Source organism: Schistocerca piceifrons, chromosome 8 (assembly GCF_021461385.2).
Source record: "Schistocerca piceifrons isolate TAMUIC-IGC-003096 chromosome 8, iqSchPice1.1, whole genome shotgun sequence".
Lineage (NCBI taxonomy): Eukaryota > Metazoa > Arthropoda > Insecta > Orthoptera > Acrididae > Schistocerca > Schistocerca piceifrons.
The window spans coordinates 246,469,336-246,488,386 of NC_060145.1; positions in this window are offsets into that span (position 1 = coordinate 246,469,336).

Genomic DNA, 19,051 nt, shown 5'->3' on the forward strand with positions numbered 1-19,051 from the left:
TCAAACGCTTAAAATCACTGAACAGTAAATCATAGCACTACCAAATACGCCGCGTACGACAATGTTGTACGCCATGTTAGTTTGTAAAAAATCATTAAATATGAATCACAACATTAGTATTAAAAGAACGATAGTAGGACGTTTGAAAAATCTTCGTCACTTCCAACACTATACAGAAATAAAGACATCACAGGTTACGTGAAGGTAACACAATGTTTTTTCTTGTCACATCCCAGTTAAGAACAGACATTAGAGCACAAAGTTGTCCATCACAAAGCACGAAAAATGTATTTGCCATCCTGGGGGAAGACTTAGCATGAACAGAATCATGGGCGTGTGAGGTGGGTTTTAGAGGGAGGGGAGGGGGGAGAAGAGATAATGGCGAGGATGGAGGGCTGGGAAACGGCGGGGGAGGGGGGGGGGGAGGGTGGAGCATGAAGAAGAAGAATCTCAGAAAGAGGGTCACCTGTTCAAGATGGCAAGAATGTAAATATTATACATTGAAGAGCCAAAGACACTAGTCCGTCAGCCTAATATCGTGCAGGGCCACCGTGGGCAAGCAAAAGTGCCGCAACGCGACGTTGTATGGACATCTGAAGTAGGGCTGGAGGGAATTGACCCCATGAATCCTGAAGGGCTGTCCATAAATCTGTAACAGTATGAGGGGGTGGGAACCTCTTCTGAACAGCACATGGCAAGGAATACCAATACGCTCAATAACATTGGTGTCGGGGGAGTCTGGAACCTAACGGAAATGTTTAAAATCAGAAGAGTGTTCCTGGGGCCACTGTGTAGCAATTTTGCACGTGTGGAGTGTCACATTGCCATGCTGGAATTGCCCACGTCCTTCTGAATGCTCAATCTACATGAATGGATTCAGGTGGTCAGACAGCATGCTTGGGTACGTGTCACCTGTCAGAGTCATATCCAGACGCATCAGGGGTCCCATATCACTCCAACTACACACGTCCCAAACCGTTACAGTGACTCCGCCAGCTTGAACAGTCCCCTCCTAACATGCAGACTTCATAGATTCATGAGGTTGTCTCCATACCCATGCAAGTTCATCCGCTCGATACAATGTGAAACGAGACTCGTCCGACCAGGCAACATGTTTCTAGTCATCAACAGTTCAATTTCGGTGTCGATATACCCAGAGGGGGCGTAAAGCTCTGTGTCATGCAGTCATCAAGGGTACACAAGAAGACTTTAGGCTCCGAAAGCCCATATCTATGATATTTCGTTGAATGATTCGCACGCTGAGACATGTTGATGGCCTAACATTGACATCTGCAGCAACTTGTGCAAGAGTTGCACATGTGTCGCGTTGAATGATTCTCTTTAGTCGTTGTTGGTCCCGTTTTTGCAGGATCTTTTTCCCGCCGCGGCCATGTCCGAGATTTGATGTTTTACCGGATTCCTGAGATTCACTGTACACTCGTGAAATGGTGGTATTGGTATAATCCGCACTTCATCGGTACCTCAGAGACGCTGTGTCCCAGCGCTGGTCCGCCGACTATAAGATCACCTTCAAACGCTCTTAAATCTTGATAATCTGCCATTCTAACAGCAGTAACCGATCTAACAAATGCACTAGACACTTGTCTTATTTATACGTTGCCGACCGCAGGTCCATATTCTGCCTGTTTACATATCTCTGTATTTGAATACGCATGTCTATACCAGTTTCTGTGTCGTTTCAGTGTATTATCAGTAGTAGTAAAACAAACTTACTGAAATTGGACCGGAAACGACTATTTGCCATTTTGTAATCAAATAAAAAACAACTACCATTGACTAACGAATTCAGCAGGTAAACCATTCACATATGCTACTCAGGAGCAATCGTACAGATAATATACGCTAACAAAAAAAATTGGTGGTGAAGACCACGTAAACAACCAGCAAACCAAGCTTCATAATACACTGTACACACGTTACCACATATGCGGCACAAAGGCACAACAAACAGGGAAACCTTATTATCCAACGAGCTGCAACCTATATGGAACACAGACAGAAGTGCATACTGAAATTAAAATCTCTATTCCTCTGTATTCCGGCAGTGGAATACAATAAGAACGGGAATTACATGACAGACCAGTGGTAATTGTAAGAACCAAGGTACAGGCTATAAAGTATGCAGTGTATTTGTATTAAATGGGGAAGGGAAGGTGGGGGTGGGGGGTGGACGAAGGGGGAGCAGCACAAGTTGCGGTAGGTAGTTACATGGATGAAAAAGCCGGAAACTGAACTCAGTATATGCAGACAATCTGGGGAACCAAATGTCACTACTAGAATATCAGGAAAGGTGAGACGGGGAGGGAGTGGGGAGGAAAAGGAGGGATTATAAACCGAGTGTACAGAAGTCTGTGGTCAAGGGGTTGGAGGAAATGACAACAGGGTTAGTTATAAAGGAAGAGAGTATGAACTATACGTCATTTTGAGGCTGAGAGGAGACCAACGAAACCGGAAATCGACTTGTTAGTGCTAAACTTTATTCGGATCCTTTATTCTTCCCTTAAAAACCTGAAGTTCCTCCAAAATACCCACCTGCGCATCTTTCGATTCGTGATGCAGAATCTTAAGTGTGTTATCTATAACATCAACCTGATAATCCTCATTCTGTAAATGCTGTCCAAACGGTGTTCTACTAGAAGGAACCCCATGTGAACGGGTGAGACAGAACTTCTACCCGTTCGTCCAGTACAAAATGATTGACAGGATCCGCATTGCCACTTTATCAGAAGACAACGAAACATAATAGCAAAACGGTATTTAGTAAAGTAAGTATACCAAGCAATTAGTCTATTATCAACTTCGTGAAAACCTGTCTCCTCTTATTACAGGAGTATGTTAAGATGTCATCATTTTATTTAAGAAAATCAGTACAACGATCTATGGATTCCCAAGCTATCTAACAGGCATTGGATGCTGTAAGAAAAGAAAAGATGCAGTTTTCCACTGCAGTCAGACTACTGAGCGTGTAAGAACTGCTTTATAAATTGCACAGTTATTTTTCTAGGAAAACAGCGAACTGTAATTAATATAAATAAACGGGAAACAGTCTTGATTGCATAAATTTTTTAATGTGATGACCGGTTCGATCTTATTATCTGATCTTCTTCAGACCATAAATGTTATTTTTTATTGAAGACAATCGATTTCGGCCCAACATTAGACCATAATCGGACCTCCTACACCAGATGGAAAAGTTGTAGCCAACACATATTAACCGTAACAATACCAACTCATTTTCCATAACTCGCATTACCAAACATAATTTAGTTAAGTGTTGAACCTGAAAACATATTCTTGCACACTCTTAGCAACATCAATACCCTTTCAGTAAGGTGGACTGAGGGGAATAACTTTATGACTGTCACAGATAAAAAATTTAAAAAATGCAAATTTTATTTGTTGTTGTTGACTTTTACTCTCGACATATATTTTAGAAAGATGCTAATATGTAAGCAAGGCTCTGAATCCCGAAATACTGAATTTTATATTATTTGGGGAAAGTGATATCTGTTACTGAGACAAATTTTAGAGTTACATTTAACTGAGAAATTTAAAACATATAGGGGATCTGGTAGTAGAATACATTAAAAACAATAAACAGTTTTCTAAAAATTTTAAAATTTAAACTAAGTGACTGGATTACAATATTTTCTAAAAGTACCTGGCACCTCCTTTGTTTTGCTAGGTTTAATCCAAAGGGTACTTAACAAAAGCATAATATCAATCGTAGCTTGTAAACTGTTTCATTGCTATTATTAACTGTCTATGCGTAAGATTTATGTGCTTACAAAATCACAGTTATATGCATCCTTTTATCACGATCGGCTCTGAATAGGCCCTAGACTTTACGGCGTAGGCCTTAAACATTCCAGAGATGTGATGATTACAGATTTAATCGAACTGTCAAAATATCACATTGCTATCATGAGATAACAATAGTTTATCATTTATTGTAGTAAAATTTTGGCAACTGCGTTTATTTTAATTCGATTAAATTATCATAAACAGGGATTACTTTGCTAGTCCTATGATCAGAAATTGGAATGTTTTCTGGAACTTTCTTTCAAGCAGTATTTTGCTCAGAAGTTGATCAATATTACTCCAAATTAAAAGTACTCCATTCACAGTACTTACAAAAAATAATGTAACAACTAAAATCATGGAAGTTGAAGTCCTTTATGAATTATGTCCGATTATTGTATGTATTCTTTGTAGATGGCATTGGCACCTAAAAGCAAAACGTGGGATAAAGGCGCCATGGTTCGTGCCATTACATGTGTGACAAATGGCTAGATGGAGTACTTAAAAGCCTCAAAAATTTCTGGTATACCAAAACGTAGTTTGGAAAGGTATGTGAAGGATAAAACTCGTACACCCGAGAAGCTGGTTGGTGTTAATCTTGGCAGAAGACCTGGTCTCTCATCTAAACCGGTAGATGAACTAGTGAAATACTACTTTGCAATGGAAGAGCGATTTTATGCTCGTAAATGTAAGGACATACGAATCATTGCTTTCCAGTTAGCTGTCAGGAATAGGCTGAAGAGTCCCTTCAATTCAGAACAGGCTTCAGCACGAATGAAATGACTCCGAGCTTTCCTTAAGAGACATCCCATTTTATCAATGAGAACCCCTCACAGTCTTGCAGCAGCAAGAGTGAAAGCTTTCACTCCAGAAAATGTGGAGGGATTTTTTTTATATTTACCAATCTGTGCTATTTAAAGTCAACCATAACCCGCATCGAGTCTTCAGTGTTGACGAAACTGGGGTGACGTCTGTGTAGCACAAACACAGCAAGGTTATTGCTAAGAAAAGGAAGAGACAAGTTGCAGACTTGACTTCAGCAGAAAGGGGGAATCTCATCACAGTTGTAACGTGTATTAACGCAGCTGGCACTTACGATCCATCACTAATCGTCTTCCCAAGGAAGAATACGAAGCAGGAAGTGACGGACGGTGCACCTGCAGGATCAATATCAGCTTGTCATCCAAGTGACTGGATACAAATTCACATTTTTACTCAGTGGTTTTATCATTTTGTGAGTCATGTAAAGCCATTTTCAAATAACCCTGTCATTTTGATTCTTGATGCGCATTATTCCCACACAAATAATCTCGATGTGTTAGATAAAGCACGTAAAAACAATGTTCATATTGTATGTTTGCCACCTCACCCAACGCATAAAATGCAGCCACATGACGTCGGATTTATGAGGCCTTTGAAAACCTACTATGAACAAGGGATAGAAACGTGGTTTGCAAGTAACCCAGGTCGTGTTATCACCCCATTATTAATAGCCAGGTTATTTGGGACAGCTTACAACCGAGCAGCAACAATGGAAGCATCTGTGAATGCCTTCAGAAAAACGGGTCTCATCCCATGCAGCAGAAACAACTTTAGGGAACATGAATTTTCGGTTGATCGCCATGTTGATGCTCTTCAAGAAAGAGATGCCGAAAACGACAATGAAACTACTGATGGTGATGTTCAAGCTGTCTGCCCGACAGAAATCAGACCTCTCCCACACATTGCAAAAACACCTTGAGATAGTCAAATAGGTCAAACATCGCGTTCGTGCTCTCTTGCGTTACTAACTTCAACTCCTTATATGAAGCAATTGCAAGAATCTAAACAGAAAAATTAGAGGCTGAAGCTAAGAAAGCATCCAGAAAGTTATTTGGGGAGAAGAGTTGAAAATCTTCAAATCGTAGACCTAAAGCAGAAGAATAGTCTAGAGACTCGGCATCCGATGTCTATCTTGCTGACAGTGAGGATTCAGACAGCAGTGATGACGATAACGCAGTGTGTCTGTTCTGTACTGGGCGCTTTTCTGAAGACAAACAGGGGGAGAAATGGACACCATGCATGAAATATTATCGTTGGGCTCATGAAGATTGCGGCGTCAATGAAGACAATTTTGTTTGCCCCGGATGTCGTAAATATAAACCTAAGTAGTGTTAAATAAGTGAAGGATAACAGAAATGAATGAACATGTAAAAATTGTATATTCATATGTCATTATTCTGTAATAAAATAATGTAAGCAAAATATTATTACTGTCTCATATTAGGAAACCTTGGTCTCATTTCTACGAAATGCCTCGTTTGTGAAGATTTAATAACTACTCTGAAAGATTGTTTATTATTGCAAATACGATAATTGTATTATAAAATTAAATAATGCAAGATATTATTATCACAATAAAAAATACAATTGCATTTACTTTCAGGTCTTCCAAATGGGTTTACAAAAGTGTGTTCCATATTAGGCACCTTTCCTCTACCATCACAAAAATAATTTGGAACATACTTATAAAAATACTTATAAAACATATGTGCATATAACTGTCAATGTTTTTAGTTGTGCTGTAGAAGTTCCCTTAAAAATATGAAACAACGCAAGTGTATATGTGTTGTACAAATGCATTACTATATCTTTACAAGTTAATAAATGCAAAGAGGTATATTTTCTGCTCGTAACGCAGTGCCATAATACTATCACTAAACAGCCATAACAAAGCAACTACACAATTTGCCAAGGTCTGACTACAGACTGTGTCTATGGACCTCCAAAGTTAGCAACACCAGCCGCAAAGTACAGTATTGATTCATGCTGTGCAGCTAGGCGCTAACAACAGAACATTCCGATGGAGAACCCAGCAAGAGTTGAAATGTCCAGCGAGTAGAAAGAAACTGAAGAAGAACATGATGCGGTCTAACAACCTTCAGTCTTTTACCTTTCTATCACATGTAGTCGGACAGTGCAGACAGAATCCTGCGTTAGTGCAGCAGGCTGAGACAAGGAATTTGACAGAATTCATCAGACGAATTCAGAGTCCAGAGACAGTCTCTGTCAAAAGACGGTAGCGAATACCTTCTTGACATGTCTACAAGAAGAGAATTCACTTCCTCCTGCTCTGCGGCCAGTTATATTGTCATATCTGTACTACGTTTTTACTAGATCGCTTTCCTGTCTGTGTGTTCAGAAAAAATTTTGCAATCGATTTTAAACTAACTTCTCTATGAGCTAGACACTTGAAATTTTAAACGTAACTCAGAACTGACTGGCAATGCAAAACTAACTCGCTTTCTTGCCGTTCTGTCCGGTAAGGGGGGGGAGGGGTGAAAAAGGTGGCTAATACTTGACTTTTCGTCTGCCATGCAGGACCGATGGGTTTGTGTGGTGCAGTATCGGAATGTTTTCCTGGTGGTGTGCAAGTAGATAGGCACTGTTGAGCAAAGAGAGTGAAAAGAGGAGATGAACACAAGAGAGTGACGAGGTGGTGTTTGCAATATGAGTGAGAGACGCCTTAGCAGACGAAGCCATGGGTGCTTGTGAACTTTTAAAAGGTGTGACAATACTTGTAACGTAGAATAGTTATGAAGTGAAATATTCATGCATTAATTATGTGTGGTATGTACACCATGTTTTTCAATATAATTCTTACAAGTGTTGTCGTAACTATTAAAAATTCACTACAGGACTATCTGTATGGCATTAAAAATATGTACATGACTAAGAGAAATTATTTAATATCTCTTACTCCAATTTCAAAACATGTTACATTTAAATTTATTTTAATTTAAATTATTATTATTGGTTTCTCAGATGGTACACTTGTGTAGTGGCAGTCACGTGGCAAAATTACCGCCGACTGAGGCTGAGCCGCTATAATCTACGACGTCTTTGTCCGTTGATGGCAAGGTTATGCAGGAAGACAAGGCAGCAGAAAAGAAGCTGTGGTGGCCCACTTACATTATCCTGCAAAGTTTTTTTATCATTCAGCGACCATTTCATCCATAAAGGTATCACAAGAAGTCAGGATTACCACTATTGGATAAGATTATGACCTAAAGAGCAGTTCTTTGATAACTCATTTAGTGACAGATAACTTATGTCCAGTGAGACTTACTGCACGTCAGAGAGAGGGCAAATTATGATACTGTTAAACCATCTTTCCTCATTTTGTGGCAAGTCTTTACCTCAGCAGAGTCTGAAGAATGCTTAGTTGAAGTGTGGTAGGTGATGGACGTATTCAGTAGTGTCGTGTTTACTTGTGATGGTGTCTCATATATGAAGAAAGATTTATCGTGAAAGACAAATATGATGTATATACCGAAGGGCGAAAATAATGTGAATTTAATAAGGCTTTCCTTCTTTTTTGTGGGAATGGTTATTGTCAGCTAGTTTACTTTGTTCACTTGAGCATAACTGAGGAAAAGACCACCACAGTTCCCTGATTCATGCTTTACCATATTAAATGGGTAATCAGTTTGGTTTTTGTAGAAATTCTCTGTTAACATTAAACACTTTTTAAACCATTGTTCACTTTGTTCAGCATAGTATTGTTCATACCAACGTTATATGTGAAGCTCATGTGAAGTTATACTCTACCTTTTTGAATACATACTTCATTCTAAAATCGTTGTCTTGGAATATTATTTCATAGGAAAAACCATAGAGGTAGACCAGAAGATGAATACTCTAAGCATATTCAGAAGGATGTAGGATGCAGTAGTTACTTCGATATGAAGACGCTTGCACAGGCTAGAGTGTCATGGAGGGCTGCATCAAACCAGTCTCTGCACTGAATACCACAAAAACGACAACAACAGGAATAGTTACTCTCCCCATCCCACTATTTAAAAGTTTATCATTACACATTACCAGATTGCGCCGTATGATATGATACAGTAAGAATATTATTTGGAAATTTTATTTTAAAATAGAAATATATGTTACCTGCTGCCAGCTTGCTGTCTGCTGTTGTGCACTCGAGAAATCTGCAACTATGTTGTCATGATGCGAGGTAAGTGGAAATTTTTGATTAGGGAAAGATAACTGTTTTACTTCAGTTTCGCATTTAGTGGGAAACTTACAAAACGCATTTGTAAGGCCAGCTCCGTGATGGCCCCTTTCTATATGGAAAGGATGGATGTAATAAGGCAAATGTAAAAAGCAAATTGGGATAGCAGATCTTTTCCAAGAGACGTGCTGTACTGCTGTCAAACATTGCCATAAAGTTCCATGTCGCTGGTATGTAAGTGAGATGTGGACGGTGGGACTGGTTGGTGGGATGTTTGCTATATGTTATCTGTTGGGGAAAATAACAACATTCGAGGATAGGAGGCTGTACGTCATCTTTGAGAGAACGTTGTGAATCACTTGGAACTTTACGTGTATACACTCATTGTGGGTACCTTGAGACTATGCATGCATATGATTCATGTAGACACTCCACTTTGTTTTCGTATTGTTTTCCAATTTTTGTGTTGCACGTATTGTGATTTGCGTCTTTAAAACTTAGCCAAAACCGAAAAATAGCAACAATGGCTCGAAAGGAATAACACGTACATGCGTAAAATAATTACGGGTGCATGTGCGGCAGAAGAACTAAGAGAGATTAGAAAAGGGTACTCATGCAGCGGTGAGATTTTAGCATCGAGAGAATTTTAGAAATACGACGAAACGTAAATTTAGAAAAAATATCTTGCTTGCCGTTTATTCGATCATTTGGACAAGGCAGAGTACCCCATGCATCTTGTGCATGTAATTAGAAGAATATTTGAAGATACCAAAATAATCATTAATAGCGGCACTTTAAAAATAGGTAAGATAATCATATACTGTGGTGTCAGACGGGGATGTAGCATGTCACCAAGTCTTTTCCACATCCGTGTTGAAGAACTCACAAGAAACTAGAAGAATAAAGTCCATGAAAAGCTGAAAAGAAACAATCTTTGAAATGCAGTGTTTAAGCAGATGGTGTATTACAAAATACGGAGGTATACTTACAACACTTTGTGCATGAACTTAGAAGAAAACGTTAATGTCTATAAAAATATCTTGTACTAAATAATAGCTGTTGCCCACTACGGAAAATTCCCAGTTCGATCTATGATTGTTACCGAAAGTAAAGTACTTGAGCAAGTCACAGGTATCAGAGATTTAGGGAGTGACGTAAGTCTGGTAACAGACAAAGACACTGAAAAGAAAACCAGCAAATTTCAACATATAAACAAACCAAACATCAAGTTATCAAAGCCACGAAACAAAAAATGTATACAACAATGATAGCGGCTGTGCTACTTTATGGCAGCGAGTTCTATATTGAAAGTAAAAGGTAGAAAAAGACATACGGTCAGCAGAACCGAGATTTGTGAAAATTGTGAAAGGTTACTCAAGGATGGAACAGATACAAAGTAATTACATGCCTGCAGAATTAAAATTAAAAATTTAAATAAGGAGACTGAACAATACAGGAGGAAATAGGACAAGGACTAAGCGGACGGATAAAGACAGAATTTCAGTCGTAAATAACTAAAAGTCCTCAGTAGGAAGGGAATTATGACGGCCGAGAAAAAGATCGAAGTAATTATGTAAAGTCGAAAGAGGCATATTGCCTAAACCTCGAAGCAGGAAGGAAAAAGAAAAGAGCCTTTGTTATTACCCACACCAAACTTCTCATGTATGTTAAACAAATTGAAAACTACGAAACAGCTGTAAAGAATGATTTAGGAATTTTTGCAACATGTCGAACGGCACATATATGTTAGAAAAAAATGCCACACTATCTACTTCTGTTCTTTTTCTCTGTCCCCTTTATGAACTAATGTTTGTTTTCAACTGCAAAATGCGAAAGAATGGCCCGATGATTACACATATGGGTGTAGTGGAGGTGTGTGTGTGTGTGTGTGAAATTGGTGATTCTGGTTGTAAAGTAACGCCTTCACATATGCGGACAGATAGATCTCCAATAAGGAAAATGGAGTCAATAAAATGAGGCAAAAACAGAAAACCAACTGTATGTATGCCTCGACGTTATCTGCAGATGAAAGAGAACGCAGATGAATGAACAGTCTCAAGGAAATGGAACAGTCTTAGCATACTATTTCAGCTGCCATGACACTGGTACTTCTGTGAAACCAATACCCATATCCACGCTATAAGACAGCCTTCTTTGAAGAACTCAGGGTATCACCACCTCGCCTGAAATATTGCCCTTTGATCGCAACTATCCTCTATCAACTGTAAGCTGAATTCCAGAGAAAGTACGCTCCTTGCAAGAGATGCAAAACGTTTACACAGTGTCGTTACTGGCTCTGGGAGCTATAGCGTTCACCCACAAACCTCATCTTGTAACTGAGAAAGCTAATATTAAGTGTAGTGTGACATAAGACGTAAGGTGTAGACATGTTTCCCATTTATTTACCTTCATAAAACTTTTTGGTTTAATAGAGAAGTAAACTATTTGACTTCCAATTCAATTTTGCTTTTACAGAAAACTGATATATACTTCCAATTTTTTATTTTGTAATTTTCTATTGTATGTCTCATGAATTACAGTTACTACAGTTACGCGTTTCTGTACGTTAAAACTACAGGTTTTACTTATATCCTTTTTTTCTAAGCCAGGTTGTTAGAAATAGCGTTGATAACCCGGCATTCACAGATCATAGAGCCTGTTGGATTGTGAAGGTCCCACGGTATATCTTATTCGTTCACTGAATATGTAAGTATCATTGTACTGTGACTCTGCGTGTAATGCAGAGTAGAATGTGAATACATAAATGAAATTGTTTTGCTAAGTGTTTTGTATAAAGTTCTAGTGACGCAGAATGAACATTGATAACTATGTGAACTGTATAAATTGGGACATTTTAATCTAATATTTATTACTGCATTTTATTGCAATTAGTGACTTTGTGTACTAACTCGTTTTCATTTATTAAAAGTTACTGGCATCCCTGGATTTAAAACGGAATTTTTATTTCGTAGCTCTGAGAGCCTTAGCTCACTCGCTAGTAACTTTCGTTACAGTCACACATCAACACAGCTGAACTCCATGATATATGTCAGCTACTTCTGCATCGTTTGAAGATACCAGATCGGTGGACAATTAGAAGTATTGGTGCAGATAATCACTCTTTGCATTTAAAGTACAAATTTGGGTAGGTGGTATAATCTGTAGTAATACAGAGGAGGGAATACTCAGGCCGATAGGATACTGGATGCACGGAACACTGACTTTTTTCCATTCGGTTAGTTAGTGCCTGAACAAGTAGTGTCCACCACTGTAGCTTGCCCTGTCGTAGTGTTTCCACCGTTCACTGCATCCCTGGTTGGAAATTGAATTATTAATAGTTCTACATCTAAATCTATAGCTTTACTCCGCAAGACACAGTGTGTGGTAGAGGAAACATCGTGTACCACTGTCAGCTTCCCTTTTTCCTGTTCCAGTGACATATCGTTCGCAGAAGAACGATTTGAGCTTGAAACTCTCTAATTTTACCTTCATGGTCTTTTCACACGATTTACGTAGGATGAAGAAATACTTTGGTTGTATCTTCCAGGAACATATGCTCTCGAAATTTTAACAGTAGACCATACTGTGAAAGCCGAATGCCTCTCTTACAGTGTCTGCCACTGGAGTAGGCTCAGCATCCCCGCGAAGCTGCAGAATTTATTAAATAAGCCTGTAATGGAGCGTGTTGCAGTTCTTTGGATCCTCTCCGTTTCTCCTATCAATCCAATCTGGTGAAAATCTGAGACTGAAGAGCAGTATTCAATATTGGTCTGACATATGTTTTGTAAGGTACTTTTTGTTGCTGGATTACACTTCCTAAGGGTTATGCTCAAGAATGACAGTCTCGCATTTGCCTTATCGGAGATTAATTTTACATAATCATTCAACTTTAAATCGATCTGTACGTATACTTGTTAAAGCAACTGCTTCCAGTGATTGTTTGGCTACTGCGTAACCGTACTTCAAAGAGTCTTTGCTCTCTGTGTATTCGCAGTGCGGTAGATTCGTTTATGTTGACGGTCAGGTGCTACATCCCGCACCAAGCCTGGATCGTCTCCAGGTCTTCCTGTATTTCACTGCAATTTTCTCGCCTTACAGTTTCTCTGTATACAACAGCACCATCCGCAAAAAGCCACAAGAATCTTTCGAAGTAACGTACTAGGTCATTTATACACTCCTGGAAATTGAAAAAAGAACACCGTGAATTCATTGTCCCAGGAAGGGGAAACTTTATTGACACATTCCTGGGGTCAGATACATCACATGATCACACTGACAGAACCACAGGCACATAGACACAGGCAACAGAGCATGCACAATGTCGGCACTAGTACAGTGTATATCCACCTTTCGCAGCATTCAGGCTGCTATTCTCCCATGGAGACAATCGTAGAGATGCTGGATGTAGTCCTGTGGAACGGCTTGCCATGCCATTTCCACCTGGCGCCTCAGTTGGACCAGCGTTCGTGCTGGACGTGCAGACCGCGTGAGACGACGCTTCATCCAGTCCCAAACATGCTCAATGGGGGACAGATCCGGAGATCTTGCTGGCCAGGGTAGTTGACGTACACCTTCTAGAGCACGTTGGGTGGCACGGGATACATGCGGACGTGCATTGTCCTGTTGGAACAGCAAGTTCCCTTGCCGGTCTAGGAATGGTAGAACGATGGGTTCGATGACGGTTTGGATGTACCGTGCACTATTCAGTGTCCCCTCGACGATCACCAGTGGTGTACGGCCAGTGTAGGAGATCGCTCCCCACACCACGATGCCGGGTGTTGGCCCTGTGTGCCTCGGTCGTATGCAGTCCTGATTGTGGCGCTCACCTGCACGGCGCCAAACACGCATACGACCATCATTGGCACCAAGGCAGAAGCGACTCTCATCGCTGAAGACGACACGTCTCCATTCGTCCCTCCACTCACGCCTGTCGCGACACCACTGGAGGCGGGCTGCACGATGTTGGGGCGTGAGCGGAAGACGGCCTAACGGTGTGCGGGACCGTCGCCCAGCTTCATGGAGACGGTTGCGAATGGTCCTCGCCGATACCCCAGGAGCAACAGTGTCCCTAATTTGCTGGGAAGTGGCGGTGCGGTCCCCTACGGCACTGCGTAGGATCCTACGGTCTTGGCGTGCATCCGTGCGTCGCTGCGGTCCGGTCCCAGGTCGACGGGCACGTGCACCTTCCGCCGACCACTGGCGACAACATCGATGTACTGTGGAGACCTCACGCCCCACGTGTTGAGCAATTCGGCGGTACGTCCACCCGGCCTCCCGCATGCCCACTATACGCCCTCGCTCAAAGTCCGTCAACTGCACATACGGTTCACGTCCACGCTGTTGCGGCATGCTACCAGTGTTAATAACTGCGATGGAGCTCCGTATGCCACGGCAAACTGGCTGACACTGACGGCGGCGGTGCACAAATGCTGCGCAGCTAGCGCCATTCGACGGCCAACACCGCGGTTCCTGGTGTGTCTGCTGTGCCGTGCGTGTGATCATTGCTTGTACAGCCCTCTCGCAGTGTCCGGAGCAAGTATGGTGGGTCTGACACACCGGTGTCAATGTGTTCTTTTTTCCATTTCCAGGAGTGTATATATTGTGAAAAATTGTCACAGAACATTATGTGGAAGGGCTGGGGGTGGGGAGGTAGGCGTAATACAACAGTTCTAAGCGTACTTTTATTGTGATAACCACCCAGACTTTTAAAAACAGCACGAAATAATTGATTTAAAACAATATGTCAAAAAACGTTAAATGAAACTTCAATTTAATTTAATGTGGTATCTTGACCAAGAAAAAGTTTACAGCCAGAAGTGCTCTCTTCCTATCAAAATTACTGCAGTTCCTCATTCGTCTATATTTGCTCAGTGCAAACTGTTACTAAAGAAAACACAACTATCAGGATTTGTCTCTGGACGGGACATGAAAATAACCATCTGAATACAGTACATATGAATCGCATGACATCGATCTCCCACTCCCGCAGAGTTCTCTTAGTTAAGTATACGCCACAGCTGAGCCACATAGAACACACCCGGTAATCAGACACCTGGGCGAGTGTTCCAATTACCACAGTTCACTGTAACACAAAAAGGTTAGTGATCCGCACTATCCCTGGTGTCACCGATACCGAACAACGGCATCTTCTGTCCGGAACACGCCGTGTAGCACGCTGACCCAGTCCGGGGCTCCGCTCTTCCGTCTCACTCCCTGGCTGCAACCGTTCAGCACGTAGCTGGCTCCGGCCGGCCCTCGTGGCAGTCGGCAGAGGGCGACACCTGAGTTGCGCTGGTCGCGCCACACTGTAGGCCGGGGGCGGGAAGGCTGCGCGCGGCATTCGAAGGCGTCCGACATGTGGCAATGATTCCATCGGCACAAAAGTAATGATTCTGTAACACTCCTTTTGGAGCACACCCAAAGTTACTATCACGTCTGTCCTGTTTGCTAGAAACTCTTGACTCCAGTCACACAGTTGGTCATATATTCCGTAAGCAAGTATTTTTTGTACATTAGGTGGCAGTGCGAAACTGTATCGAACCCACTTAGAAGTGAAAGGACACGGTATCTACCTGGGCAAATGTATCAACTGCTTTCTGTGTATCGTGGAAGAACAAGGCGAGATGGGTTTCACACGATCGTCCTTTAGGGTAACCATGTCCTACGTAAGAGATTTCCGGTCTCCAGATATATCATAACAAGAGACCAAAATCCATGTTCCAAAATTCTACAACAGACTGTTCTCAGGGATATAGGTCTATTGTTTTGTAGCGGCTGTTCGACGACGTCTCCCGAAAACGGGAATGATCTGCGTTTTTGCCAATAGTTTGTAATGCATCGCTGTTCTAGAGACCGACGGTACGCTGCAGCTAGAAGAGGCCACGTTCTATGGCGTATTCTGTGTAGAATCGAACTGGTATGTCGCTACGTCCAGTGCCTTTCCTCTGTAGAACGATTTCGGTTGTGTCCATCGCTCACTTAATACGATACCTGTCTTTTATCATTGGTGCGACGGTCTGAATGAGTAATTACAGTCCGATAGTTCACTGTGAAACAGTTTTTTAAAAAGACGTTTAATATTTATGCCTTTAATGTATCATCCTCTGTTTCATTGCCGTTATGGTTTCAGAGTTTCTGGACCGAATGTTCCGATCCGTTTACCGATTCAGCATAAGACCAAAGCTTCTCAGGATTTTCTGCCAAGTTGAAAGGTAGCATATTACTTTCGATTTCGTCGAAATCGTTTCGTACAGTCCTCCCTTCGCTAACTTTTGGCTGCTCTTCGTTTTCATTTATTTTTTAAGTTTTAGTTATTTATTTACTTATTTTTAGAAGCTTTGGATGCTTTTAAATCTGCAATGCACCTCTCTTTGCATTCATAGCAACTTACCGACTGTAAGCTCACAATTCTGATGTCAGTGTTGCGTACTCTTTGTTGCTCTTAGAGTTTGTGCTCAGATGCTCAACTTTATCAATGCTGGAGATGAAATGATCTGTCAGTTAATCTGAAATCTGTCTCTTGTCGCTCCTGATAAACCCAAATATCCTTATCCCTTTTCACAGTCGCATTCAGGGATGCTGTAATACCCTGTTCTACGCTAATTGAGACGAGAAGTTTGCGTTTGTCGCCATCAGGTCAGACGTGTTACGTTCAGGAGTCGATTCTTTGATTAACTGTTCGGGATAAGTTTGGGATAGAGAACATAGTACAATTTCACTTGATTCTCTCTCCCTGCTAACAGGCCTTGACTCATTCGAGTCGCCCAAACTTTAGATGGTAAGTTACAATTGTCCCCTAAATACGTACTGTGACCGAGATATTTCCTCAAAATATTCTTCAAGTTTCCCCTCAGATGTTCCGGCGCTGCTGCTGATAAGACATGGGGACTATAAAAGCATCAGATCACCATGTTTCATCCACGTTTAACGCCAATGTTCTTCCAGATTATTTCACACTCTTAATCTGCTCTAATCTCACTAGGTATTATCGTATTTTTATTGCTATAAATACTCCTCCACCACGACCGTTCAACTTTTCTTTGCGACACAGATTCCGGTAGCTTAGAATTTGAAGGCTATAGACATATGGTTTGGGTCCATATTACGATTTGGACGTCGTTACCATTTATAAGCGAGACTAGTTCCTGGACCTTTCCACAGACGCTACTGCAGTTATCTGATAATGTATTAACGTTTTCTTTCTCTGACCTCCTGTGACGAATGCTACTCTGTGAGGACTGTTAACGCGACTTTTCGGCCTGTGGAGGAATTTCTGTATCCCAAAAACCCATATATTAACGCCACACAATTCTGCTATCCTCGTAGGCCCTCCCCGCGTGTAGTGCAATACCTGCCTTAGTATGGGTGGTCTTGCAATCCTCCATTCCACAGCAGAGTTCGATAAATTCGCATTCGAGATTACCACAGAAACGCCTGAGCCTCGGTTCTAAACGACAGGAAAACGATCGCTTCCGGAAACGTTGCTACAAAATGACAGCACTGCTTCCATCCGATAAGCGAGGCCAGCTGTTTTCAACAATTCAGTTGGCCGTCAGTAGGAATGTTAGCCTCTGATACCAGGAGGCAGGAACAACTTGTGCCACCATGAGCTACAATTTGCAACCGGATGCACCCAGTGTGCTTAAGCGCTGCAGACGGGCCTTCCTGTACAACTCGAACGAGCCCGCCCGCCCATTTTCTGCAGAAAATAAATTAAGTGTCCTCTTTTCCCGACCTGCTCGTTGTATCCTCGAGAGGCTCTAACATAACATTGGAGCTCGCAAAGACAATGTGTAAGTAGGCTGTATAGGTCTTTTTATTGGTTACGCCACGTAGTGCTCTGTATGAAAATCACTGGCTGTGCTGTGCTGTGCTGGTTTGCATCGTTGTTGGCTATTGTAGTGTTTTGCAGTTGGCTGTTAACAGCGCGTAGCGTTGCGCAGTTGGAGATGAGCCGCCAGCAGTGGTGGATGTGGGGAGAGAAATAGCGGAGTTTTTAGAGCGGATGATCTGGACGTGTGTCCATCAGAGATTGTACATTTGCAAGACTGGACGTCATGAACTGCTATATACACTCCTGGAAATTGAAATAAGAACACCGTGAATTCATTGTCCCAGGAAGGGGAAACTTTATTGACACAATCCTGGGGTCAGATACATCACATGATCACACTGACAGAACCACAGGCACACAGACACAGGCAACAGAGCATGCACAATGTCGGCACTAGTACAGTGTATATCCACCTTTCGCAGCAATGCAGGCTGCTATTCTCCCATGGAGGCGATCGTAGAGATGCTGGATGTAGTCCTGTGGAACGGCTTGCCATGCCATTTCCACCTGGCGCCTCAGTTGGTCCAGCGTTCGTGCTGCACGTGCAGACCGCGTGAGACGACGCTTCATCCAGTCCCAAACATGCTCAATGGGGGACAGATCCGGAGATCTTGCTGGCCAGGGTAGTTGACTTACACCTTCTAGAGCACGTTGGGTGGCACGGGATACATGCGGACGTGCATTGTCCTGTTGGAACAGCAAGTTCCCTTGCCGGTCTAGGAATGGTAGGACGATGGGTTCGATGACGGTTTGGATGTACCGTGCACTATTCAGTGTCCCCTCGACGATCACCAGTGGTGTACGGCCAGTGTAGGAGATCGCTCCCCACACCATGATGCCGGGTGTTGGCCCTGTGTGCCTCGGTCGTATGCAGTCCTGATTGTGGCGCTCACCTGCACGGCGCCAAACACGCATACGACCATCATTGGCACCAAGGCAGAAGCGACTCTCATCGCTGAAGACGACACGTCTCCATTCGTCCCTCCATTCACGCCTGTCGCGACACCACTGGAGGCGGGCTGCACGATGTTGGGGCGTGAGCGGAAGACGGCCTAACGGTGTGCGGGACCGTAGCCCAGCTTCATGGAGACGGTTGCGAATGGTCCTCGCTGATACCCCAGGAGCAACAGTGTCCCTAATTTGCTGGGAAGTGGCGGTGCGGTCCCCTACGGCACTGCGTAGGATCCTACGGTCTTGGCGTGCATCCGTGCATCGCTGCGGTCCGGTCCCAGGTCGACGGGCACGTGCACCTTCCGCCGACCACTGGCGACAACATCGATGTACTGTGGAGACCTCACGCCCCACGTGTTGAGCAATTCGGCGGTACGTCCACCCGGCCTCCCGCATGCCCACTATACGCCCTCGCTCAAAGTCCGTCAACTGCACATACGGTT